Here is a 26,208-nt window from a genome sequence, read left to right on the forward strand (position 1 = left end):
CCCCCAACTCCAGAATCCCTGGTGAAATGCAAAAAAAACTGCAGTCGTCGGGGCTGTCAGCACTTTTTCAGTTGGCTTTTGGCCACTGAGTGAAAGTGTTAGTCACTCAGTCCTGTCTGACTTTTAGTGATCCCATGGACTATAGGCTTTGCAGGCAGATTCTTTACTGTCTGAACCTCTCCAAACAGAGGCAGGCTCTTCAGTGGTATTTTTAGCTATGCTGTAAAGCCTAAATCCTCTTTTAAAAAAAGAGAGAGAGAGACAGAGATGAGCCAACCAGAGGTTTACTGCAGAGTTGTGTAGAGACCATCTGCCCCAGGGTCAAGGACATCATAGGGGACACCCAGGACATGTATGAGAGGAGCCAGGATTGGACATCAGGACAGAGGGCCTCAGCTTTTCTTCCTGACATTGCATTGGGGCCCTGGAGACTCAGGGAGGGGCCTCAGAGCCGCAAGGACAATCTGTAGCAGCAAACAGTGCACATCGGAGAAGACCCCAGGGAAGGGCTTCTGGAGCATAGAAACTACTGTCTGTTGGTTTCTTGATTGAGCTGGAAAAAAGAATATATGCACATTGTTAAAAATTTTAAGCTATTAATTGTGCCCAATGGCTCAATACAGCAGGAGACACGGGTTTGATTCCTGAGTCAGGAAGATCCCCTGGAGAAGGAAATGGCAATCCACTCCAGTATTCTTGCCTGGGAAATCCCACAGACAGAGGAACCTGGCATGCTGCAGTCCATGGAGTCGAAAAGAGTTGGACATGACTTAGCGACTCAACAACAACAAAATGACTCAGCACTGCCACCTGAGAACACTGCCTGATAGCTGATTAAGCCCCTGATTCACCCATGATCCCAGGGAAGCACCTGGGGGACCCTTTCTTCCATCCATGGAACCAGTGGCCTTCTCTGTCTCAGTGGACCAGACAGTCAGTGTTGCAGCAGTTCCCAGATTCCCATGGAGTCTGGCTGTGATGGAGAATGCTGAGTTCTCAGTACCCCTATTCCCATAAAAGGATGTTCCCCGTTGTTGTGAGAACTCCATTCTGAATCCCAATATACAGGACACAGAAATGAACCTTGCAGGGCTGCAGGTATGTGGGATGTGACTGGGGGCCTGTTGTCCACCCATCCTCCCCACCTTGGTCTCCACAAGCACAGTCCTCTTGGCTCCAGTGGCAGAGAATGGCACACCCCACCTTCCCATGCTGTCCATAGAGTCCTGGGTGCTAGAACCAGACTTGACCAATGACATGTGTTGGGACTTCTGCTGGGGCCTCCTGGGGAAGGAGGTTTTCTCTACTAATTAAGAGTGGCTGAAAAGGAGCCCTCTCTGCTGCTGCGTGGAAAGGCTGTCATCTTCCCTCAACCACTGGGGAAGCATCATTGGCAGGGAGAGGATGGCTGAGGGGGAAGATGAAAAAGGTCTCCAAGCACATCTGGAGCCATTGCACAAACCCTGGGGCCACTCTTGGCTGTGTTTCTGTCAAGGCATAAGGTACAAATCCTTCTTAAAGCCGCTTGTAGTCGGGCTTCTTTGCTTTCAGCCCAAATCATCCTGAGAAATGTTTTTGTCTTTTTTTTTTAATTTGTGCCTTCAGATCCATCCTCCTGGCCTTTGTTTCCATCCCCAAGGCCAGGTCCAATCCCTCACAAAGGCTCAGGACACAAAGTGTTGGATCAGGGCAAGAAGTAAGAGTTAGCCAGTTCTCTAAGCCTCCAGTGTAATATTCCCCCAAAGAAAAATCATTGTAACACAAAATCTGACCATGTCCCTGTTATCCTGAAAACTTGGTTGGCCTCTTGGTGGTTGTCAAGCCAAAAGACAAAGCCAAGACAAAGATTAGAAGAAGGGAGGACTTATTACTTGCAGCAAGAAAGAACACCTAGGAAATTTCCTAAAGCAGTGTCTCCCCAAATGGCAAAATTGGGAAAGTATTAAGTTAAGAGAACATGCATATTCATGATGGGGGCTTGAAGCAGAGTTAAAAATTAAGCATAAAATTGGGGCCAAGGTCAACAGAGTCCAAGCTCTAGTTGAAGTCACAAAGGTCAATATTAATATTCCATTGTCCACCCAGGTGGGGGCCTTAGATCCTGCAGACCTCAATGACTGTATCAGATTGTGATGTATAGCCTTTGAGGAGGAACTAGAACCCTGTTTTATCACAGAAGTATTGTTTCTTGATTGCTTTCCGTTAGTTCCTGCATTCCTTCACTTCCATTAATATCATCAGTTACTGAGATCCGTTCAACAGCAAGCACTGTGGCCAGACTTAGATCCCAAAACAGCTTAGGCCAAAACTGTTTACCTTAGGTAGGTAAAGAGTCTGGCTGCAATGCAGGAGACATGGGTTCGATCCCTGGGTCTGGAAGATCCCCTGGAGTTGGGCATGGCAACTCACTCCAGTACTCATGCCTAGAGAATCCCATTGACAGAGGAACCTGGTGGGTTATAGTCCACTGGGTCACAAAGAGTTGGACACAATTGAAGTGACTGAGTATGCACACACATGTCTAGAGCTCTTTCTCTTTGGACCCCCTACCCTATCTGCTTACACCCCTTTCCCACGTAATCTACAGCAACTCCCTACTTTCCACACACACACACACACAAAAGCCCAAACTCAAGTTCCTTATTTGAGATCACTGTGATCTGATCCTGCAAGTAACCCTACCACATGTGGACCTGCATTCTATGCAGGCTGAGAACTCAGAGTCCAGCAGGATGTGGTCACCTGTCCCAGGAACAACACTCTTGTTCCATTTAGTGCACTATGTAGGTTATGGTACCCTGGGACCTAGAGGAAAATCACAGGAACCTTCAGACAAGGGCAGCCTGGGGATGAGTCATGAAGGATGAAGGTTTCCAAGCCAGCCATAAGAATGCCTGAACCTCGGGATGTACCCCATCATCCTGCCTTCGCATCTCCTGGATCTTCTGCCAAGAATCATGGTTCTCCAGGCCCACATGCCCAGCACTTGCTCTTCCTAAGTCACCCACAGGAGCCCCTTCCCACCTTGAAGGCTTCTCTGGCCCACTCAAACCACAACCCTCATGCCCTCCTTGTTCTGCCAGAGGTCTGAGGGTTACTCTCCTGCTCTAGGTATTATGCATTATTATTCAGAAGACTATCATTCAGATAACTGTCTGTGACCCACAACTTAAGGGACATGTTTTTGTTTACTTTTAACCCCCCAGAGTTATTAACATAGGGGTTGCTGGAGCCTTAACATGCCGTATAGGTTTGAGGAGAAAGAGAAGGAGGGAGGGAAGAAGAGGGTAGGCCCAAAATCTGGTTCCATTTGATGGGTTTCCTAGCCCTTTTGAAACAGGAGGAAAGGAAGCAGGGCACAAGCTTTAAGGGAATGAATGACATAGCCCTTGAGGATATGGCATAAACTGGTTAGAAAAAACTAGGTCCATGATGGTGAAAGATTCAACTTCCAGTAGACCTTGAGCCTCATTATACGCCTATTGTAATTAGCATCTAAGTGACACACCCACAAGTGCCATGACAGTTCCAAGGTCAACCATCAAAGGCCAAAAGTGGGCAGTGGTGCAATTTTTGAAAATCTCCACTCGTTTCCCTGAAATAGTTGGAATAATCCTCCCCCTCATTAGCTTATGAAATTACCCAGCCCCTAAAAACCAACCACCCCATATTTTGGGGCCTCTTGCCTTCTGAGGTGGTCCATACTCTGTCTGTGGAATGTGTTTCTCCCTTGGCTGCTCTGTTTCCCAGATAACCCCATGTCCTGGGGCTGCTCTTGCCCTTTGAGCCAGACTGCATACTGTCTATGGAATATGTATCTCTCTGAACCAAAAACACTTTTTACCTGTCACTTTGTCATTCACTGAATTCTTTCTGCAAAAGACGTAAAAGAACCTGAGTTTCACTAAGTCCTAAGACCAGGTATATATATGATCTCAATTAAAAGACAGTGGGTTCAAGTCCATACTGGCTTGTGGGATTTCACTATTAGGAATTTGAGAACTTTTTGACCAGATATTAACATGTCAAGACCTTCACACATTTTGGTGAAACTGAGTGTTGCACTTTCTCTTTTTTGGTGACAAGAGGCAGCAACTGCAGTCAAGCTCAAGCTCTTAGCTGCCAGGAGGCAGCCTGGGTGAGGAGGCAGCACAGCTTACATGGGCCCTGGGGGTCCCCATGGAACCCCCCTCCATGTTCTCCTGGTTCAGGGCTACAGCAGGGCTAGGTCAGATTAACTGTTTCATACACCGAGGGCAGAAAGGATGTCACTGAACTGGAGGGGCCACAACTGGGTGGGGCTCTGGTAGGGAAAGATGTGGCCAAGGCAGGCACTCATTTAACTGAAAGTCCTGATGGAAGAGCCTGTAACAAACTCCTGAATGCCCATCCTCACCCACGACACTTCCCCAAAAGCCTCCAGGAGCCTCTGTGCATGGATGAGGATGCCCATGCCAGGCTGGCACCACGATCAAGAGGGAATGGCCAGAGATGGGGTCCATGGTCAGCACGAACCAGAAACTTGCCCTCTGGGTTTTGAAAGAGCTGTTCAGAGAAATAAGGTAGTGCAAGCAGGCATGATGATAACAGTGTTAACAGAGATGGGGGGTTGTGGATGAGAAAAATGTCACCTGCCATATCAGTAAACAAAGGATGTTGCAGCCATCAAGCCATCACACTACAGCCACCCTACAGTAAGCACAGAGGGAACTCAGGATAGAAACAGGATGCTCACCTTCAAGCAGTCAGTCATTGCAGCAACCTCCTCCCCTGGTGGTGCACCCCAAGGAGACTCAGGATGAGAAAGCACAGGATACTGGCCCTGCACAGCTGAGGTACACATCAAATCAATGATTCCAGTAAGATCAGACTCTTGCATCCTCCCATACACATAACAGCACTAAATTCTTTAACTTCAGATATCTTATTTTGTTTGATGAACAATAATGTTTTGATGTTCCAAGAACCTAGTCTTTGCTGCCAAAACTCCTAGATTCTGGCTCCTCCCTTGCCTCCTTGGAGCAATCTCTCAGAGCATCTGAGATGTGGTGTTCCAGGCTTGAAGTCCTCAGAATGTCTGCCAAAAAACTCCCTGGACCTCTCAACTTTTAGGTTGTGCTTTTTTTTTTTTTTTCAGTCAACATGATAACAACACTAACCATGAAGAGGGTTCAGCCTCAGGCTAAGTCTCTAATGACACTTAAAACAGTCCCACCAAGGTGCACTATCCCCATTTTACAGATGAAAACTAAACAAGCTGGAAATTAAGCAGCTCAGCCAGATCCAGGCAGCCCCAGGACTTGGATCTCACCAAGGGAGCCACAGCTGATTCTATACTCTACCATGGCCCAGCCCCAGCAGCTGGGGACTGAGCAGACTGGTCCCCACTGGGAATTCTGACCCCAAAGAGAATGGGGAAGAATGACACCTGGAGGACTCCAGGTGTTCCCCACTGTTGATTTGCCATGGGGAGTTTCCCATAAGCTAGTGTTCAGAAACAGTGTGTAATAGATGTGAAATGGGTAGTTTGTCTGAATTGCCAAGGTATGTAAAAACAAGCAGTCAAATGATGGCAAGACTGACCACCATGCTGCAGCTGGTCCCTGGAAATATCTGAAAACCAGTTACATGAGTCATGAACTTTTTACTCATATTTTTTAAACTGTTGAAAGTTCAGAGGGGATTTAATGATGGGGAGAGCACAGTAAGCCTAGGGAGGCAGGAAGGAGACTGAGTTTTTATTTAGAAGAGTTAATCAGACATTTTAACACAGGGCTTCCCTGGTGGCTCAGATGATAAAGAATCTGCCTGCAATGTGAGAGACCCAGGTTCAATCCCTGGGTTAGGAAGCTCCCCTGGAGAAGGAGAAGGCTATCTAGTCCAGTATTCTTGCCTGGAGGATTCCATGGACAGAGGAGCCTGAGAGGCCACCATCCATCACATTGCAGAGTCAGACATGACTGAGTGACTAACACTTTCACTTAAGTGGCCAGAGGGTTTTCTTTTGCTTGCAAGTGACCAGAAAGGGAATCAGTGAGCTCAGCAGGGAAAGGCTGATCTTATCTGAGTAGGAGTAAAGGGCAGCAGGAGAGCCAGCTAAAGGGACTTTTTAATTCTCTCCAGGTTGATAGGCAGACACGAGCGGATCCTGCCCCATCCTGAATGGTTCATCTTTCCTTCCAGGGGGTCGGAGCAAACCCAGATATCCTCCCTCTGTGGTCAAGGACCACCCCTAGGTCTCCAGCCATATCAGAAAACCGCCAGCACAGCTGGACAGGTGCATCAAGACCTAAAAGGTGATTCAAGGTAACCCAGGGTTTATCATGCTCAATTTGTAACAAATTAGCTTTGTGGTTTTGGCCTCCACCCCTCCCCCTTGTGTTTCAATTGTCAGTCAAATGGCACAGGACACAGGGAGGGACCACCACTGTAAAAAGTCCAGCCCCACCCTATTGAAGGGCTGCTCTTGGTTTCCAGACAGCCCACTCTCATTTGTTCTCAGGAGTGTTCTTTCACTCTACTTAATAAAACTTTTGCTACATAAAACTGTTCTATGCCTCTCAACTGAATTCTTTCCCATGAGAAGGGCAAGAGCCAAGGAAAGTTCCATTCTGCCAGTGAGATTGGTGTAAATATCATGCCTATGAGCCTTGGAGTGTGCCTTGGTTCCAGATCTGGCCTGGCTCTCTAAAATACGATCTCATCCAACTCTGACAACACTCGGGACTGGAAGTTAGGAAACTATGCCTCAGAGAGGTTTAGCAGCTCTCTCCAGGTGGCCCAGCCAGGGAAGAGTAGAGTCTTTCTGACCCCAGGGCCGTATGTTCAAGGCATGGCACACTAGCTGTCTCTGGGTGGACATCCGCATTCATATTTTAGACAGCCAGGCTCTGAGGGGTCCTCCGCTGTCACCAGTTCCTCCCATCCTGATGCAGTCTCATTCTTGGCTACACTGCCTGCTTCATCCTCTCTTCTGCAAAGCAGGGTTTACTCTTCTGTCCAGAGCACCACCGGTATGAGAAGACAAACATGAGCCAGACCCTCGGTGCAAATGGCTGGCGTGGACAGGTTCTAGAAGCCCAGCGTGCACTGCCATCTGGAGGGGGGACTTCTGAAAATGCAGACATTAGAAACAGGCCATGATTCTAAACAGGTCCCATGAAGCACATGTCTAATAAGAAACACTTGCCCTGGATGCTAGTTTTGCTTCCCCCTTTCATTAGGGCTGCAAAAGCTTTGTTCTACAAAGGCTATGAAGTGAATTTCTTGAATAAAGAGTTTTCCTTATGTGACAGCCACAGGATCCCAAAGGATGAAGAGGAGTCAAAGAGGGGAGATGCAGTAGCGGATACGAGCTCCATGAATAAATACAGAGACTGTTGATGTGGCGACCCTTTATGGAACTGGCAATGTTCAAAATCACGCCTGTGTCTTCAACTGCCACTCCAAAAACCCCACCCCCTTCACCCTAATCCCAAGGAGGCAGAAAACTTGCAAATGGAGCCACTTTGCAGAGAAACTGGGGACCTGGACACAGCACCTTCACTACAAGAGCCAGGAAGATGATGAGGGAGCCAGGAAGGAAGAGTTGCACAACCCATTCAGGCAAGAACTTGCCTTCTAAGCCCTCCCTCAGGAAAAATGGAAGACTGACAAGGCATTCTGTCAGCAGTAGCTGAGCATGAGTCAGGACAGATACTGGTTAAGACTATGGTCTCTCAAGCCAGACCCAGCTCTGCCTCTTACTAGCTGTGTGACCTCGGATAAGTTATCCAACATCTATGTACCTGGGTTTCTTCACTTGTAAAATAACAGATTTAGATGTATGAATATAAGCACAGCATCTAGTAGCCATTATTGCTTTTTTAGAGTCAAGGTGCAGGAGAGGTTATAAACTAGAAGCTCCTGTGAAATATCTCATTCTCTTCCTATGAGCCCTCCACTAAAGATTCCAGAAGAAACCAGGTCCAAAGAAGGGTCCCAGGCTGAGCCTTTCTGGGAAAAGGTGAAATGAAGCTGGGGATACCACCAAGCTAGCATCCCAAGAGACTCAGTTTGTACAAACAGAATTTAAAACCAACCTCCCTGGGGGAAAATGCCTAGTTTAGACACATGTGAAACAAGCAAGAGTGTCACGGGGAAGAGAGTGGGCAGGGCTGGAGGAGAGGGCTCTTCTGTGTTCTGAGTCCTTCCAGAGGACCATCTCAGGAGGAAGGGGAGGAAAGACAGTGGTCATGAACAGGGCCTGGAGTCTGCATGGAGGTAGTGCAGGTCGTGGTCGCAGCCAGGCCCCAAAAGAGGCCATCTGGCTGCCAATCCTGGCTTCACTACGTGCCCTTGGGCTCAGCACAGTGCTCTGGAAAGCGGGAGGAGATAAACAGGCAAAGATCATAGGGTACTGAGGATTAGTGACAAAACATACGTTTACAGCAGTGGCTCCTGCTAAGTGAGGTTGATCAGTAGCTGCTGTAATTTGCATGCCTAGCCTGTTGCAGAGGGTTGGTGATAGACTTTCTTATCATTTGAAAGTCAGGCAGTGGTTGGAAGAACTTCCTTATCTTCACTTCTCCTTTCCTTCTCTTTTCCTGAAGACATTGTGGCCCTGTGAGGAGGACCCGAGGCATCTATGGTGCACCTTGGGGATGTGGGTACTGCAGGGATATGAGGATGTGGACACAGAGGGCACACTTGCCTGGGGACCAAAAGTGAATCCCCATCACTGCTGCCTTCTCTGTCCCTCTAGAAACAATGGCGTGAGACAGGTGTGGGCATCCCCACTGTAGAAATGTGGAGAGTGAGCCCACGGAGCTCCTGGCTCTTACCCAAGACCACACAGTTAGAGAGTAGCAGGGCCAAGACCCCACTCCAGCAGGCCTTGGCTCTCCCTCTGCACTGGTGGTTCTCACGGTATCCCCGTCCCCACCGCCACATCACCAGCAGCAGCAAAGGCAAAGTACACCTGCTTTGCCCCAGACCTCCTGAATGTGCACCTCTGGATAATTTTGAGGCAACTCCAACTCAAAACCCACTAGAGATGGGCTAGCACACTGATGATGACAAGTGCTAGCTAATGACAAGAACAAGAAAATCCAACAGCACAGGAATCTAAAGATTCATGCTCTGGATTTCCCTGGTAGTCCAGTGACTGGGACTCCACACTCCCAATGCAGGGGTCTGGATTCAATCACAGGTTGGCAGACTGGATCCTACAGGTCACAATTAAAGACCCCACATGCTGCAACTTGACAAAAGGGTCTCATATGCCTTAGAAAGGATTGAAGATCCCATGTGCCACAAATAAGACCTATCGGTTCAGTTCAGTTCAGTTACTTAGTTGTGTCTGACTCTTTGCGACTCCATGAACCCCAGCAGGCCAAGCCTTCCTGTCTATCACCAACTCCCAGAGTCTACCCAAACCCATGTCCATCAAGTCGGTGATGCTATCCAACCATCTCATCCTCTGTCGTCCCCTTCTCCTCCTGCTCTCAATCTTTCCCAGCATCAGGGTCTTTTCAAATGAGTCAGCTCTTCACATCAGGTGGCCAAAGTATTGGAGTTTCAGCTTCAACATCAGTCCTTCCAATGAACACCCAGGACTGATCTTATTTAGGATGGACTGGTTGGATTTCCTCGCAGTCCAAGGGACTCTCAAGAGTCTTCTCCTACACCACAGCTCAAAAGCATCAATTCTTCGGCACTCAGCTTTCTTTATAGTCCAACTCTCACATCCATACATGACCACTGGAAAAACCATAGCCTTGACTAGATGGACCTTTGTTGGCAAAGTAATGTCTCTGCTTTTTAATATGCTGTCTAGGTTGGGCATAACTTTCCTTTCAAGGAGTAAGTGTCTTTTAATTTCATAGGTGCAATCACCATCTGCAGTGATTTTGGAGCCCAGAAAAATAAAGTCTGACACTGTTTCCACTGTATCCCCATCTACTTGCCATGAAGTGATGGGACCAGATGCCATGATCTTAGCTTTCTGAATGTTGAGCTTTAAGCCAACTTTTTCACTCTCCCTTTCACTTTCATCAAGAGGCTTTTGAATTCCTCTTCACTTTCTGCCATAAGGGTGGTGTCATCTGCATATCTGAGGTTATTGATATTTCTCCTGGAAATCTTGATTCCACTTTGTGTTTCTTTCAATCCAGCGTTTCTCATGATGTACTCTACATATAAGTTACATAAACAGGGTGACAATATACAGCCTTGACGAACTCCTTTTCCTATTTGGAACCAGTCTGTTGTTCCATGTCCAGTTCTAACTGTTGCTTCCTGACGTGCATACAAATTTCTCAAGAGGCAGATCAGGTGGTCTGGTATTCCCATCTCTTTCAGAATTTTCCACAGTTTATTGTGATCCACACAGTCAAAGGCTTTGGCATAGTCAATAAAGCAGAAATAGATGTTTTTCTGGAACTCTTTTGCTTTTTTGATGATCCAGCGGATGTTGGCAATTTGATCTCTGGCTCCTCTGCCTTTCTAAAACCAGCTTGAACATCTGGAAGTTCACAGTTCATGTATTGCTGAAGCCTGGCTTGGAGAATTTTGAGCATTACTTTACTAGCGTGTGAGATGAGTGCAATTGTGTGGTAGTTTGAGCATTCTTTGGCATTGCCTTTCTTTGGGATTGGAATGAAAACTGACCTTTTCCAGTCCTGTGGGCACTGATGAGTTTTCCAAATTTGCTGGCATATTGAGTACAGCACTTTCACAGCATCATCTTTCAGGACTTGAAATAGCTCAACTGGAATTCCATCACCTTCATTAGCTTTGTTCATAGTGATGCTTCCTAAGGCCCACTTGACTTCACATTCCAGGATGCCTAGCTCTAGGTGAGTGATCACACCATCATGATTATCCAGGTCATGAAGATCTTTTTTGTACAGCTCTTCTGTGTATTATTGCCACCTCTTCTTATATGACCTATCACCAGCAAATAAATAAATAAATATTTTTTTCAAAAAAGACCCAGGCTCAAGGATAGATTCCTTGGGAGTTTTCCTAGGTGCATGGGGGCCAAATATGCAGGCTCAGAGTTGAGGGGGTAGGAGGGCAGGAAAAAAATGGCAGGGTTGAGTGATGCTAGGAAGGTGGCACCCTCATTCAGCCTCAGTGGGTTTTCCCAGTGGCTGGACTAGAACACGAGGGCTGAGTGGACATCAGCTGAACTGAGATCTGGCTTGGGTGGGTGGTTTCTGGGATTCAACTCTGACTCTCCCTCATTGCCTGTGGGTAGATCACTTCTCTACAAGAGGGCAGGTAACAGAGAGGGTTGCCAGGGATATTATCATAAAGCATATAGGACCTGCTTAGACATTAGAGGCCACTGCACCTGGAAAAGGACACTACAGTGAGTTCCCTACATATGAACCTTTAAGTTGAGAACTTTCAAAGATGTGAAAGTGCATTTCATCAACATCAGGCATGAATGAAATTGAGCTTGCCCTCCATCTCCTATTACTGATGATCCTTCAGCTCTACCATCTCCCAGCTCTTCTCCCTCCTCCAGTCAGTAATTCTTCTTGCTTGTTCATTCAATATGAGCTATTACACTATACTTTTCAAAGTACTGTATTGTAAGATTAAAAATATTGTCTTTATTATTTTATGTTTTTGTTTCTTATGTATTAATTCTGTGAAAAGTATTATGGTCCTATTACAGTATAATATTATATTGCTTATTGTGTTATTGGTTACCTAGGTTAACTTTGTTGGACTTAAGAACAAATTGGACTTAGGAATGCACTCTCAGAACACAACTTGTTTGCTCATAGGGGACTTACTGTATCGAGTTTTCAAATGGGCATCACAGTGGCAGTGGCCTGCTGGGCTGAGGGCTTAAAACATGAGCACTCCAGAGAAATCAAGGTGGTCAAGGATGAGAGATGAGTTCTCCTCTCCTCACAAACACATTAAAAATAAAACTACATGTAAAACAACTCTCACTGAAATCAACCTGAAAACTAGCAGGACATCTCTTCCACAACCAGGCCTATGTATAAAGGTCCAGGTGGAATCTGGTAGGAAGAGAGGAGAAGCTCACCCCTGATGAGAAACCCAGAAGAGGAGGGGATATCATTGGTGCTGAAATGCTCCCTTGGGAGTGAGGGGTTTGCACCCCATATTAGGCACCCTAAACCAGAGTTTAACACTAGGAAGATTAGCCCTTTAGCTGGTTTGAAAAGAACCTGTAAGAAACCCAGACACAGCTCTTGAAGAGCACACATGTAGATTTGCTCACTCCTGGTCACAGCATGAAGGCAGCAGATAAAAAACTGCCGAAGCCTCTGACAGACTTGCCATGATCACCCCAGTGCATCCTCCAGCCCATACCTGGCTCCTTCTTCAGCCCCTCTTGATCCAGAGCTGCTCTCCACTAGGGCAAGGCTACCATTGTCAATGAGAGGGAACAAAGTCAGCTTGGATCTCAGCCTTGCCTCTGACCAGGGCAGAGGTAGCCCTCACCAGGGCACATAGCCCTGCACACATGTGGAAGGAGTGAAACTAGCTCTGGGGTGGAGACGGACATCACTAGCAGCAGTGAAACCAATGCATCCAGGCCTGACCCAGCCTCTAAAGTAAAAAAGTGAAGGTATACACACCAAGTAAAAAAGTGAAACCAACATAGAAGTGCAGCCCCAAGCCCTCAGGCCCTGGCCATAACCAAAACCAAAGCAGAGACTGCTGTCACAGCCAGGAGGAAAGCAGCTCCCTCAAGGCTCCTGCTCCAACATCTTGGACCCTGACTTCACCCCTGACAGGCAGTCATGGCCACTGATAGTAGGAGAAGCCCAGCTCATACCTAGATCTGATTATAGTGCACCTCCCATCAAGGTAGTAGCTACCAGCAAACCCCAAGGAAAGATGCAGCCTGTGCTCACTCCAGATCCAGTTCTCCCACCAAAGCCATCAGGCACATGCAGACTGCACAGTGATGCTCCTACTCAAGGACACAGGGTAGATCACTCTTCCACCTAATTTCATAGAGACAAGAAAAGTCAAAATGAGAAGACAGAAGAATATGTTTCAATTACAAGGAAAGAAACTTTAAAAAACCTAATAAAACAAAGATTAAAAAATTAACCTGATAAAGAGTTCAAAGTAGTAATAAGAAGAATGCCAACTGAACTAGGGAAAAGAAGAGATGAACACAGTAAGAATTTTAATAAAGCACAAGACCATAATATAAAACAGAAATGACAAATACAATAACTAAAATAAAAAATACACTAGAAAGAGTTAACAGCAGATTAGGTGATACAGAAGAACATATAAGTGATGCCCTTATAGAATAAGAATAGAATAATGAAAATTGCCCATTCAGAACAACAACAACAATAATAATAAAATTTAAAATAAGATAGTTTAGGAATTTGGTCATGATTCATTGGTTAGGATGTTGTGCTTCCACTGCATGGGTCATGGGTTCAGTCCCTGATCGGGAACTAAGATCCTGCATGCCATGTAATGCAGCTAAAAATAATAATAATGATGATAGTTTAAGGAACCACTGGGACAACATCAAATGTACTAACATTTACATTAGAAGGGTCTCAGAAGGTGAAGAGTGAGAAAAGGAATAAAAAAAATGTATTTGATGAAATTATGGCTGAAAAATTCTTAAGCCTGAAGAAAAAACCAAAAGATTACCAGGTACAGAAAACAAAGGATCCCCAAACAAGATGAACCCAAGAGATCCAAACCAAGACATCATAATTCAAATGGCAAAAGTTAAAAAGAGAATTCTAAAGGCAGCAAGAGAAAAACAGCCCTATATAAGCCCATAAAGCTATCATCTGATTTTCTGAAGAAACTTTGCAAACCAGAAGGGAGAGGTATAATAGATTCAAGTCCTAAAAAGGAAACACCTACAACCAAGAATACTCTGTCCAGCAAAGTTATTATTCACAAGGAAAGATAAAGAACTTCTCAGACAAGCAAAAATTTAAAAAGTTTATCAACACTAAATTTTTATTACAAGAAATGTTTAAGGGTCTTCTTTATGTGAAAATTAAAAATCTCCAGCAAGAAATAAAAAGTTATAAGAGAGAAAAATTTCACAGGTAAAGGCAAACACATTTTTAAAAAACCTGTGACTCAACCACTTAAGTAAGCTAATATGAAGGCTAAAAGACAAAATATCGTAAAAATCAACTAAAACTACAATAAACTGTTAAGGGATAGATATGAAGTTGTAAAATATGACATAAAAACACAAAATGTGGGGGGAGGGGAGTAAAAAATCTAGATCTTTTAGAATGTGTTTAAACTTAAATGACTATCAGTTTAAATCAAGTAGCTATAGATCAACATATAGGAACTCCATGGTAACCATAAATAAAAAAACTTTAATGGATACACAAAAACTAGAGAGAAAGGAATATAATCATAGCACTAAAGAAAATCACCAAGCCACAGGGAAGAGACAAAAAGAAGAATAAAAGGACAGAGAACTACAAAAACAACCAGAAAACAATTAACAATAAGCAACAAAATGGCAACAACCAGATACTTATCAATAATCGCTTTAAATGTCAATGGACTAAAAGGCATAGAATGGCTCATTGGATTAAAAATAAAACCACCAATCTATATGCTGCCTACAAGAGATTCACTTCAGAGATAAAGACAAACACAGACTGAAAAGGGAGAAAATGGAAAACGATATTTCATGCAAATGGAAGTTACGGGAAAGCTGGGTTAGCAATACTTCTATCAGATAAAATAGACTTTAAAAAAAGAATAGTTATATAATGATAAATGGATCAATACAAGAAGAGTTCATAACATTCATAAACATATATATACATAATATAGAAGCACACAAGTTTACAACATAAATATTAAAAGATATAAAGGGAGAATTTGACAGTAATTCAATAGTAGTAGGGACCATTAATACCCCACTTACATCAATGGACAGATTATCCAGACAGAAAAGCAATTAACACTGTCTTTAAATGACATATTAGTCGAGCTGGACTTAATAGTTATCTGTAGGACACTCCCAGAGAAGGCAATGGCACCCCACTCCAGTACTCTTGCCTGGAAAATCCCATGGACGGAGGAGCCTGGTAGGCTGTAGTCCATGAGGTCACTAAGAGTCGGACATGACTGAGCGACTTCACTTTCACTTTTCACTTTCATGCATTGGAGAAGGAAATGGCAACCCACTCCAGTGTTCTTGCCTGGAGAATCCCAGGGAGGGGGGAGCCTGGTGGGCTGCCATTTATGGGTTCGCACAGAGTCAGACATGACTGAAGCAACTTAGCAGCAGCAGCAGCAGTAGCATAGGACAGTCCATCCAAGTTTACATGGAATATGCCTCAGGATAAATTACAAGATAGACAAAAGAAAAAACAAAAAACCTTAAAAAATGTAAGAGGATAGAAAACATATCAAACATCTTTTCTGACCATAACAGTATGAAACTAGAAGTAGATTATAGGAAGAAAAACAGGAAGAACACAAACACTTGGGGACCAAACAACATTTTAGTTAAAAAAAAAAAAATGGGGGTCAATAAAGCAATCAAAAATAAAATCATAAAGTTCTTTGAGATAAATAAAAATGAAAACATAACAATCTAAAATCTGTGGGATGCAGCAAAAGCAGGTCTAAGTGGAAAGCTGATACTGATACAGGCCTACCTAAAGAAGCACGAAAAATCTTAAATAAATAACCTAACCTGTTATTTAAAGGAATTAGAGAAAGAAGAACAAAGGGCAAGATAAATGGAAGGAATGAAATAATAAAGATCAGAATGGAAACAAATTAGAGACAACAGAAAAGATCAATAAAATCAAAACCTGTTTTTTGGTTTTTGGGGTTTTTTTTTTTTTTAAGATAAACTTGACAAGACTTTAGCCAGGTTCATTAAGAAAAAAGAGAGGACCCAAATAGGAAAGAATAAGACATAAAATGTGAAAAATTGCAACCAATGTCATAAAAATACAGTTATAAAGGAATATTACAAACAGTTATGTGCCAACAAATTGAACAACCTAGAAGAAATGGCTAAATTCCTGAAATATACAATCTTCTAATACTGAATCAAGAAGAAATGGGCTATTTGAACAGACCAATTACTAGTATTGAAATTGAATCAGTAATAAAAAAAAATAAAAAACTTACAGCAAATAAAAGTCAAGGCCTAGTCAGCTCCACAGGGGAATTCTAGCAAATATATCAGCAAACCATTATTTATTCTTCCCAAACTATTCCAAAAAACTGAAGAGGATAGAATACTCCTAAATTCATTCTACAAGGCCACCACTACTTTGACACCAAAACCAAAGACACTACAAAAATACCATAAAAGAAAATTGCAGGCCAATATCTCTGGCAAATATAGATTCAAAATTCCTCAACGAATATTAGCAAACCAAATTCATCAGTATGCAAAAAGATCATACACCATGATCAAGTGGGATTTATTCTAGGAATGTAAGCATGGTTCAGTGTTCATAAATCAATCAATGTGACACACCACATTAACAAAACAAATGATAAAAATCAAATGATAATCTCAATAGATGCAGAAAAACCATTTGAAAAAGCTCTTCATCCATTCATGATTTAAAAAAAAAAACTTTCAACAACATTAATATAGAGGGAACATATCTCAACATAAAAAAGATCATTAATGACAAACCTACAGCTAACATCATATTCAATGGTGAAAAGTTGAAAACTTTTCCTTTAAAGTTAGAAACAAGACAACAATCCCCACTCTTGCTGTTTCTATTTAATAGCAGTAGTTCAAGATACAATAATCAGGTAAGATAAAGAAATGAAAGTCATCCAAATTGAAAGGGAAGAAGTAAAATTGTTACTATTTGCTGATGTTGTGATAATATATATAAAACCCTGACATCTCTGATCACATGGACCATAGCCTTGTCTAACTCAATGAAACTGTGAGATGAGCCATGGCATGTGGGGCCACCCAAGATGGACGGGTGGGTCATGGTACAGAATTCTGACAAAACGTGGTCCACTAGAGAAGGAATGGCAAACCATTTCAGTGTTCTTACCTTGAGAACAGCATGACAAATGAAAAGGCAAAAAGATAGGACACTGAAAGATGAACTCCCCAGGTCAGTAGGTACCCAATATGCTACTGGAGATCAGTGGAAAAATAACTCGAGAAACAATGAAGAGAGGGAGCCAAAGCAAAAAAAACACCCAGTTGTAGATGTGACTGGTGATGGAAGTAAAGTCCAAAGCTGTAAAGAGAAATATTGCATAGGAACCTGGAACGTTAGGTCCATGAATCAAGGCAAATTGGAAGTGGTCCAACAGGAGATGGCAAGAGTAACCGACATTTTAGGAATCAGCGAACTAAGATGGACTGGAATGGGTGAATTTAACTCAGATGACCATTATACCTACTACTGTGGGCAAGAATCCCTTAGAAGACATGCAGTAGCCCTAATAGGCAACAAAAAAAGTCTGAAATGCAGTGCTTGGATACAATCTCAAAAATGACAGAATGATCTCTGTTTGTTTCCAACGTAAAGCATTCAATATCACAGTAATGCTGAAAAAGCTGAAACTGAACGGTTCTATGAAGACCTACAAGACTTTCTAGAACTAACACCCAAAAAAGATGTCCTTTTCTTTATAGGGGACTGGAATGCAAAAGTAGGAAGTCAAGAAAAAAACACCTGGGGCAACAGGCAAATTTGGCCTTGGAATACAGAATGAAGCAGGGCAAAGACTGATAGAGTTTTGCCAAGAGAAAACACTGGTCATAGCAAACACCCTCTTCCAACAACACAAGAGAAGACTCTACACATGGACATCACCAGATGGTCAATACCAAAATCAGATTGATTATATTCTTTGCAGCCAAAGATGGAGAAGCTCTATACAGTCAGCAAAACCAAGAGCGGGAGCTGACTGTGGCTCAGATCATGAACTCCTTAGTGCCAAATTCAGACTTAAATTGAAGAAAGTGGGGAAAACCACTAGATCACTCAGGTATGACCGAAATCAAATCCCTTATGATTACACAGTGGAAGTGAAATAGATGCAAGGGATTAGACATGATAGACAGAGTGCCTGAAGAACTATGGATGGAGGTTCATGACATTGTACAGGAGGCAGGGATCAAGACCATCCCCAAGAAAAAGAAATGCAAAAAGGCAAAATGGTTGTCTGAGGAGGGCTTACAAAAAGCTGTGAAAAGAAGAGAAGTGAAAAGCAAAGAAGAAAAGGAAAGATACACCTATTGGAATGCAGAGTTCCAAAGAATAGTAAGGAGAGATAAGAAAGCCTCAGTGATCAATGCAAAGAAATAGAGGAAAACAATAGAATTGGAAAGACTAGAGATGTCTTCAAGAAAATTACAGATACCAAGGGAACATTTCATGCAAAGATGTGCTCAATAAAGGGTAGAAATGGTATGGAGATAACAGAAGTAGAAGATATTAAGAAGAAGTGGCAAGAATACACAGAAGAACTGTACAAAAAAGATTTTCATGACCCAGATAATCACAATGATGTGATCACTCACCTAGAGCCAGACATCTTGAAATGCGAAGTCAAGTGGGCCTTAGGAAGCATCACTACGAACAAAGCTAGTGGAGGTGATGGAATTCCAGTTCAGCTATTTCAAATCCTAAAAGATGATGCTGTGAAAGTGCTGCACTCAATATGCCAGCAAATTTGGAAAACTCAGCAGTGGCCACAGGACTTGAAAAGGTCAGTTTACTCCAATCCCAAAGAAAGGCAATGTCAAAGAATGCTCAAACTATTACACAATAGCACTCATCTCCATGCTAGCAAAGTAATGCTCAAAATTCTGCAAGCCAGGCTTTAACAGTACACGAACTGTCAGCTTCCAGATGTTCAAGCTGGATTTAGAAAAGGCAGAGGAGCCAGAGATCAAATTACCAACATCCGCTGGATCATCAAAAAAGCAAGAGAGTTCCAGAAAAACATCTACTTCTGTTTTATTGACTATGCCAAAGCCTTTGACTGTGTGGATCACAACAAACTGTGGAAAATTCTTAAAGTGATGGGAATACCAGACCACCTGACCTGCCTCCTGAGAAATCTGTATGCAGGTCGGGAAGCAACTGGAAGTTAAAACTGGACACGAAACATCATACTGGTTCCAAATTGGGAAAGGAGTATATCAAGGCTGTATATTGTCACCCTGCTTATTTAACTTATATGCAGAGTACATAATGAGAAACGCTGGACTGGATGAAGCACAAGCTGGAATCAAGATTGCTGGGAGAAATATCAATAACCTCAGATACGCAGATGACACCACCCTTATGGCAGAAAGTGAAGAGGAACTAAAGAGCCTCTTGATGAAAGTTGAAGAGGAGAGTGAAAAAGTTGGCTTAAAGCTCAACATTCAGAAAATGAAGATCACGGCATCTGGTCCCATCACTTCATGGCAAATAGATGGAGAAACAGTGGAAACAGTGACAAACTTTTTTTTTTTTTTGGCTCCAAATCACTGCAAATATTGACTGCAGGCCATGAAATTACGCTCACTCCTTGGAAGGACGTATATGACCAACCTAGAGAGCATATTAAAAAACAGAGACATTACTTTGCCAAGTAGTCGGTCTAGTCAAGGCTATGGTTTTTCCAGTAGTCATGTATGGATGTGAGATTTGGACTATAAAGAAAGCTGAGTGCTGAAGTATTGATGCCTTGAACTGTGGTGTTGGAGAAGACTCTTGAGAGTCCCTTGGACTGCAAGGAGAGCCAACCAGTCCATCCTAAAGGAAATCAGCCCTGAATATTTATTGGAAGGACTGATGTTGAAGCTGAAACTCCAATATTTTGGCCACCTGATGTGAAGAACTGACTCATTTGAAAACACCCTGATCCTGGGAAAGATTGAAGGTGGGAGGAAAAGGGGATGACAGAGGATGAAATGGTTGGATGGCATCACCGACTCAATGAACATGAGTATGAATAAACTCTGAGAGTTAGTGATGGACAGGGAGGCCTGCTGTGCTGCAGTCCATGGAGTCACCAAGAGTTGGACACGACTGAGTGACTTAACTGAACTGAACATCTCCCCCCAAAGCTATTAGAACTACTAAATGAAATTAAATTGAAGGATACCAGATTAAATACAAAAAAACTGTTGTCTTTCTATATGCCAGTAATGAACATCAGGAAGAGAAGGGGAGAAAACAACTCCATTTACAACTTCATTGGAAAGATTAAAATACCTAGGAATAAGCTTTACCAAGAAGGTGAATGACCTATACTCTGAAAACTATAAGACATCAAGGAAGGAAACTGAAGATGATACAAAGAAATAGAAAGATATTCCATGATCTTGGATCAGAATAATTAATATTGTTAAAACTGACTTACTATCCAAAGCAATCTACAGATTTAATGTTCTCAAAATATAACTAGAAAAAAACAATAATCCTAAAATTTGTTTCAAACCACAAAAGAGCTGGTATAACCAAATCAATTTTGAGAAAGAGGAACAGAGGTGTAGAAATCACCTTCCCTGACTTCAGACTGTACTAAAAGCTAGATTAATCACAGCTGTATAGTAACTGGAACAAAAACAGACACATAGTTCAATGAGAAAGAGTAGAGATCCCAGAAATAAACCCACAGCACATATGGTCAATTAGCCTATGACAAAGGAGACAAAATATGCGATGAGGAAAAGACAATTTCTACATTAAGTGGTGCTGGGAAAACTGGGCAAGTATGTACAACAGAACGAAATTCGAACGTTATCTCATACACATACAAAAATAATCTCCAAACAAATTAAAGACCTAAATGTAAGACCAGAAACCATAAACTTCTAGAAGAAAACATAAGCAATATCCTCTTTGACATAAATCTTAGTAATATTTTTTTTGGATCTATATCCTCAGATAAAGAAAACAAAAGAAAAAATAAACAAATAGGACTTAGGTAAAATTAAAAGCTTTTGCACAATGAAAAAAACCACTGACAAAATGAAAATATCTACTGAACGGGAGAGTATATTTGCAAATGATGTCTGATAAAGGATTAGTATCCAAAATATATAAAGGGTTTATACAATTCAATATCAAAAATAAAACAACCTAATCAACACATGGGCAGAAGAATGAATAGACATTTTTCCAAAGAAGATACACAGATAACAAACAAGCACATGAATACAGAGCACAAGCTCAACATTACTAATCATGAGGAAATGCAGATCAAACCCAAAATGGAATGTCACCTCACACCTGTCAGGATGACTCTTAGCAGAAAGACAATGAATGACAAACGTGGTGAGGATGTGGAGAAAAGCGAACCCTAGTACACTGCTGGTGGAAATATAAATTGATACAGCCACTATGGAAAACAGTATGGAGGTTCCTCAAAAAACTAAAAATAGAACCACTCTATGATTCCACAATTCTGTCTCCAGGTATATATCTGAAGAAAACAAAAACACTAATTTGAAAAGATACATATACCCCAGTGTTTATAGCAGTGTTATTTAGATAGCCATGATATTCACACAATCCAAGGTGCATCACTGACTCAATGGACCTGAGTTTGGGTGAACTCTGGGAGTTGGTGGTGGACAGGGAGGCCTGGCATGCTACAGTCCATGGGGTGGCAAAGAGTCGGACATGACTGAGCAACTAAACTGAACTGAAGGTGCATCAATCCATTTATGAATGGGTAAAGAATATGTAGTATATGTATACAATGGAATGTCAACCTAAATATGGCTATTGAGTGGGGGTCTGCTACCTGGAAGGCCCAATGCCGGCGGGGCCCAGGACACAGCCTGTCACAGACTTGCAGACAAGCAATGCAATTGCATGTGATATGCTCTACAGCTATTCCACACACACACATACAAATGAAACAATGCCATCTGCAGCAACATGGACGGACCTGGAGTGTACCATGCTTAGTGAAGGAAGTCATACAGGGAAGGACAAATACTGAATGTTTTCACTTGTATGTTGAAATAAAAACTAAAACAAATGAACAAATGTAACAAGACAGAAACAGGGAACAACCTAATGGTTACCAGTGGGGAGAGGCATGGGGGGAAAAGCACCATAGGCGAAGGGGATTAAGAGGCACAAACTACTATGTATAAAGTAAATAAGATACAAGGAGATAAAGCACAGCACAGGGAACATAGTCAATATTTTATAATAACTTCAAATGAGTATAATCTATTAAAACATTGAATCACTCTGTTGTATACCTGAAACTAATATTGTAGATCAGCTACACGTCCATTAAAAAAGAAAAAACATAAGCGTTCCACTTCACCATAGTATGTGTTGGGACTGAACCCCACTTCTGCCACGTGCTTTGCCAGAAAAGCTGCAACTGTCTGCTCTCTGACGCCCAGGAAGTCTCTGGCTCCTCCAGCCTTCATGTGCACAGTTCACACCTGCGGGTTGACTGCTCCATAGCTGGCAGGATTCAATTTTCTTTCCCCACAAGAGCTATGGAGATATAAAGAGAATAGCATGTTGGATACCATCCATGTGCCAGGCTGGGAACATTGGGGTGAATATGACTCAGTCCCTGCCTCCAAAAGCAGCCAGTCAGGAAATGGAGATACAAAAGCCAATCAGTCCTCTCAAGATGGTCTTTTTCAATCTGAATGCATATGACTACTGAGTGGGGGTCTAACTACATGGCAGGCCCAGTGCTGGGGGGCCAGAACACAGGCTGTCACAGACTTGCAGACAAGCAATGGGATTGGATGTGATACACTCTACAGCTGCTGTGCACAAAAGCTACAGTGACAAGTTCGGGTTCCCAGGGACAGAGGCATTGGACCCCAGCCCCCTTCTGGGCCTTATTTTCCCATTCATGGAAATAGAGTGGACTCAGACTGTTAGTTCTGAGGGCCTGGTACCGGTTCTCCAAAGCTCCCCAGGCCTTTTCTGCAGATGGCATTAATATATCCCAAAGCCTGCAGCAAGCTCTCCACCTGAAGCAGATGCTCTCAACAGTAACCACTAATGCCCAGTAAAAGCTTAATTGCACACTTTTTTTTTTCCTACCACTGAATAAATAATCAAATCAAGTTAACTCAACCTCACTGGCTGGTCTCTATTTTCCCCCTGTTCAAGGCTGTCTCTCCTCTAATTAGCTGTCTTTCATAATGTCATCTTAAGAGTTCAATAAAAGTGCATAGTGGAGGCACTGGGGATGGGCAGGGAAGCAGTGGTCCTCCGGGCAGTCAGCTGCCTACCACAGGCCAGCTGCTGCTGGGCTGCCAGGTCTGAGCTGAATGGCCACCAGGGGAGCCATCGCCGACGTGCACTCAGCCAGCAATGTGGAACTGCATCTCACTTGAAGGAGCTGCCTTGGCAGGCAGGAGGCACAGAGCTGGTTGGAAGGACCCCAGGAACAGGATGGGAGGTTTACAGGGTGAAACAAGGTCACCTTGGGGAAGGGTTGCAAGAGGTATGAGTCTTGAGAGGCCCCTGCAAAGGCCAAACTCACTTCATTCCAAGGGAGGAATCAGAAGGATGGGCAGGGACTGCAGTGAGCAGAGGAGTGGGCTTGACAAGGGCTGGCTTCAGGAGGACCCAGTCCAGCATTCTTCCACCAGCAGCCTTCCACCAACACCACCCCTGAGGGAAAGACAAGACACCTGCTCTTCACACTGCCACCTTTCCATCCCAACCTTGCACCACTTTGGGAGAGGAGCACAGCTCTGTCCCATGCTCAGTGTGAGTAGGTGGGGGGGATGGGGGGCGGGTGTGGAATGAGGGGGAAGAGGAGCAGAAGCACATGAACCAAGGTTCATTTCCACACCAGTGGGGACAGGATGGAAGGGACACGTAAAGGATTGTCCTTCATTTTGAAACATGTTCTCTCTCTCAGTGCCAAAATGTCCTTGGGGAAATATTAGCTACAGTTAGTAATAGTCAATATTTCTGAAGTTTTATTTTATATTGGAGTATGTAACAATTGCCTGAAATGCAGAGACCTGGATTTGATCCCTGGGTTTGGAAGATCCCCTGAAGAAGGGAATGGCTACCCATTCCTGTATTCTTGCCTAGAGACTTCTATGGACAGAAGAACCTGGTGGGCTACAGTCCATGGGGTTGCAGAGTCAGATGTAACTGAGTGACTAACACTTTCACTTTCATAGTTGATTTACAATGTTGTGTTAGTTTCAAGTGCACACCACGGTTATTCTTTTATGCATATGCTGCTGCTGCTGCTAAGTCGCTTCAGTCGTGTCTGACTCCATGTGACCCCACAGACGGCAGCCCACCAGGCTCCTCTGTCCTTGGGATTCTCCAGGCAAGACTACTGGAGTGGGTTCCCATTTCCTTCTCCAATGCATGAAAGTGAAAAGTCAAAGTGAAGTCGCTCAGTCGTGTCTGACTCTTCGCGACTGCATGGACTGCAGCCTACCAGGCTCCTCTGTCCATGGGAATTTCCAGGCAAGAGTACTGGAGTAGGTTGCCATTTCCTTCTCCATTTATGCATATAAATATATCTAATTTTTTCAAATAAGGACCTGCTGTATAGCACAGGGAACTCTACTTAGTACTCTATAATAAACTAAATCAGAAAAGAATGTGAAAGAGTCAACTTTTTTTTAAGCCCTACTTTGGCAAAATTAAAACTTGGAAATCCTTTTGATCCACCCATTTTTCACTGGCCCCCTCAATAAATACAAAGTCTGGGACCTCAATACCAGATTGAACTCCCCCTCGTATGAGGGTTCTGGCTCTAGGTGGTGGGTATGTCAACAGCAGAGTCATTGGGCTCAGGTATGAATGCAAATACCTGTCACAGTGGAGAAGCAGAGTATCTGTACCCAAGGAGGATGGGGCAGTAAAGGCCTGGAGGCTTCCTACGAGTGAGAGCTGGGCCCCTGGGAAGGCTCACCACCTTTGTAATTCTTCCCGTTTCATCCACAGTGCTATTTACCCTAGCACCGTGGCCTGTGCCCTGCAACAGAGCAAACTCCATTCCCCAGATGAACTCATTCACCTCTGAAAATGCACTTTACCTCTGGTCAGCAGGTGTTGAATTTGGCTAATGATGGAGCCTTGGACTTCTGTATTTTACAGCTTGTCTCCTCCCAGATTGTGCCCTGGAGTTTCTGCTCATAAAAGGAATTCTTGTCAACCCATCCCTGTCCTGTGTTCACCTGTGACCTGTTTTATCTCCTGGGATATCCAAGTCTTGCTCCTTTGGTTTCCTAGGACCCTGCAGCACCAGCTTCTCACACACACACATGTGCACACACACTCAGAGTCTGATCCAGGTCAGAGGATGGCTCTGCTCAGTGGTGTGGTTCCCTGGACTAAAGGACAGCTCTGGGATCCAGCCATGAGGACAAAGCTCTATAGTCTCATTAAGAAGCCCACAGGTTCTAATATTGCAAATGAAGCTCATAGTAGCTTCTGTAAAGTCAAATATGGCCTAGTAGAAGCTAAATAATAAAAAATGATTTCTTGATGATTCAAAATTTCTTCTCTTTTTTACTTGTGCGAATGGAAATATACCCATATCACCCTGCCTTCTGGCATCCTATACACAACTGCACACATCACCATGACTGGGGATCATTTTTCCAGTGCTATGCTCTCCCTAGACATTTTAGGGGGTCGTGAAGGGCACTCTTGACCCTCTCCAGGGATGACTGACAGGCTGTCTCATGGCTGGCCTTACCTGGGGAACCAGAGAAACCTGGAGGTGGAGTTACACAAGGAGATTCTTGCTTATGGTGAGTAGAACTAAACAGCAAACCCCAAAGTGTTGTGCAAAAAGAATATGAATTAAGAGCCTGGTAAACACAAGATTGTGTGGCAATGAAGGTAGGATTTGAGACGGGCTCTGATGAGGAAAAACACTAGAACTACTGAAGCAGGTAAGCAGCCAACCCAGGGATGCTCTGAGGCCAAGGGGCCGCAGCAGCTTTTTGAGATTTCCCACTCCAGGCAATGTGGATGTGCTGAGTGCATTCAAAGGAGCAGAGTCATGGCCAGGGCCTTGGGCACAGGGACTTTCTTTTCTTTTTTTTCTTTTTTGCTCTTTTTCTTTTTCCAACCCTCAGCTAAAGTTGCCCACTGCTGTCTGAATATCTGTGGATGGTAGACTCCTTCACATAATGACCACCACCATCATCGTCATCATGCCTTCTCTAATTGATTGTGAATTGGGGATGAAAGAAAGAGGAACTTCTTAGGACTTGGAGTAAAATAGGAA

General features: G+C 43.4%; 1 long non-coding RNA gene across 3 annotated transcripts in view; it reads right to left on the bottom strand.

Moving 5' to 3' along the window:
- Nucleotides 1-307: 307 nt before the first annotated feature.
- The window catches only part of LOC129646567 (uncharacterized), a 40,785-nt gene continuing 14,884 nt past the window's right edge, over nt 308-26,208 (bottom strand). Inside the window, exons 3-5 of one of the 3 annotated variants that reach the window (XR_008712031.1) lie at nt 23,479-23,609; nt 22,220-22,466; nt 308-553 (exon numbers count right to left, since the gene is read on the bottom strand). This is a non-coding gene — a long non-coding RNA (uncharacterized LOC129646567). Of the gene's footprint in view, nt 554-20,572; nt 22,467-23,478; nt 23,610-25,006; nt 25,100-26,208 lie in introns of those variants that run through there. The other 2 variants (XR_008712030.1, XR_008712029.1) reach the window with 2 other exon arrangements.

Source organism: Bubalus kerabau, chromosome 3 (assembly GCF_029407905.1).
Source record: "Bubalus kerabau isolate K-KA32 ecotype Philippines breed swamp buffalo chromosome 3, PCC_UOA_SB_1v2, whole genome shotgun sequence".
Lineage (NCBI taxonomy): Eukaryota > Metazoa > Chordata > Mammalia > Artiodactyla > Bovidae > Bubalus > Bubalus kerabau.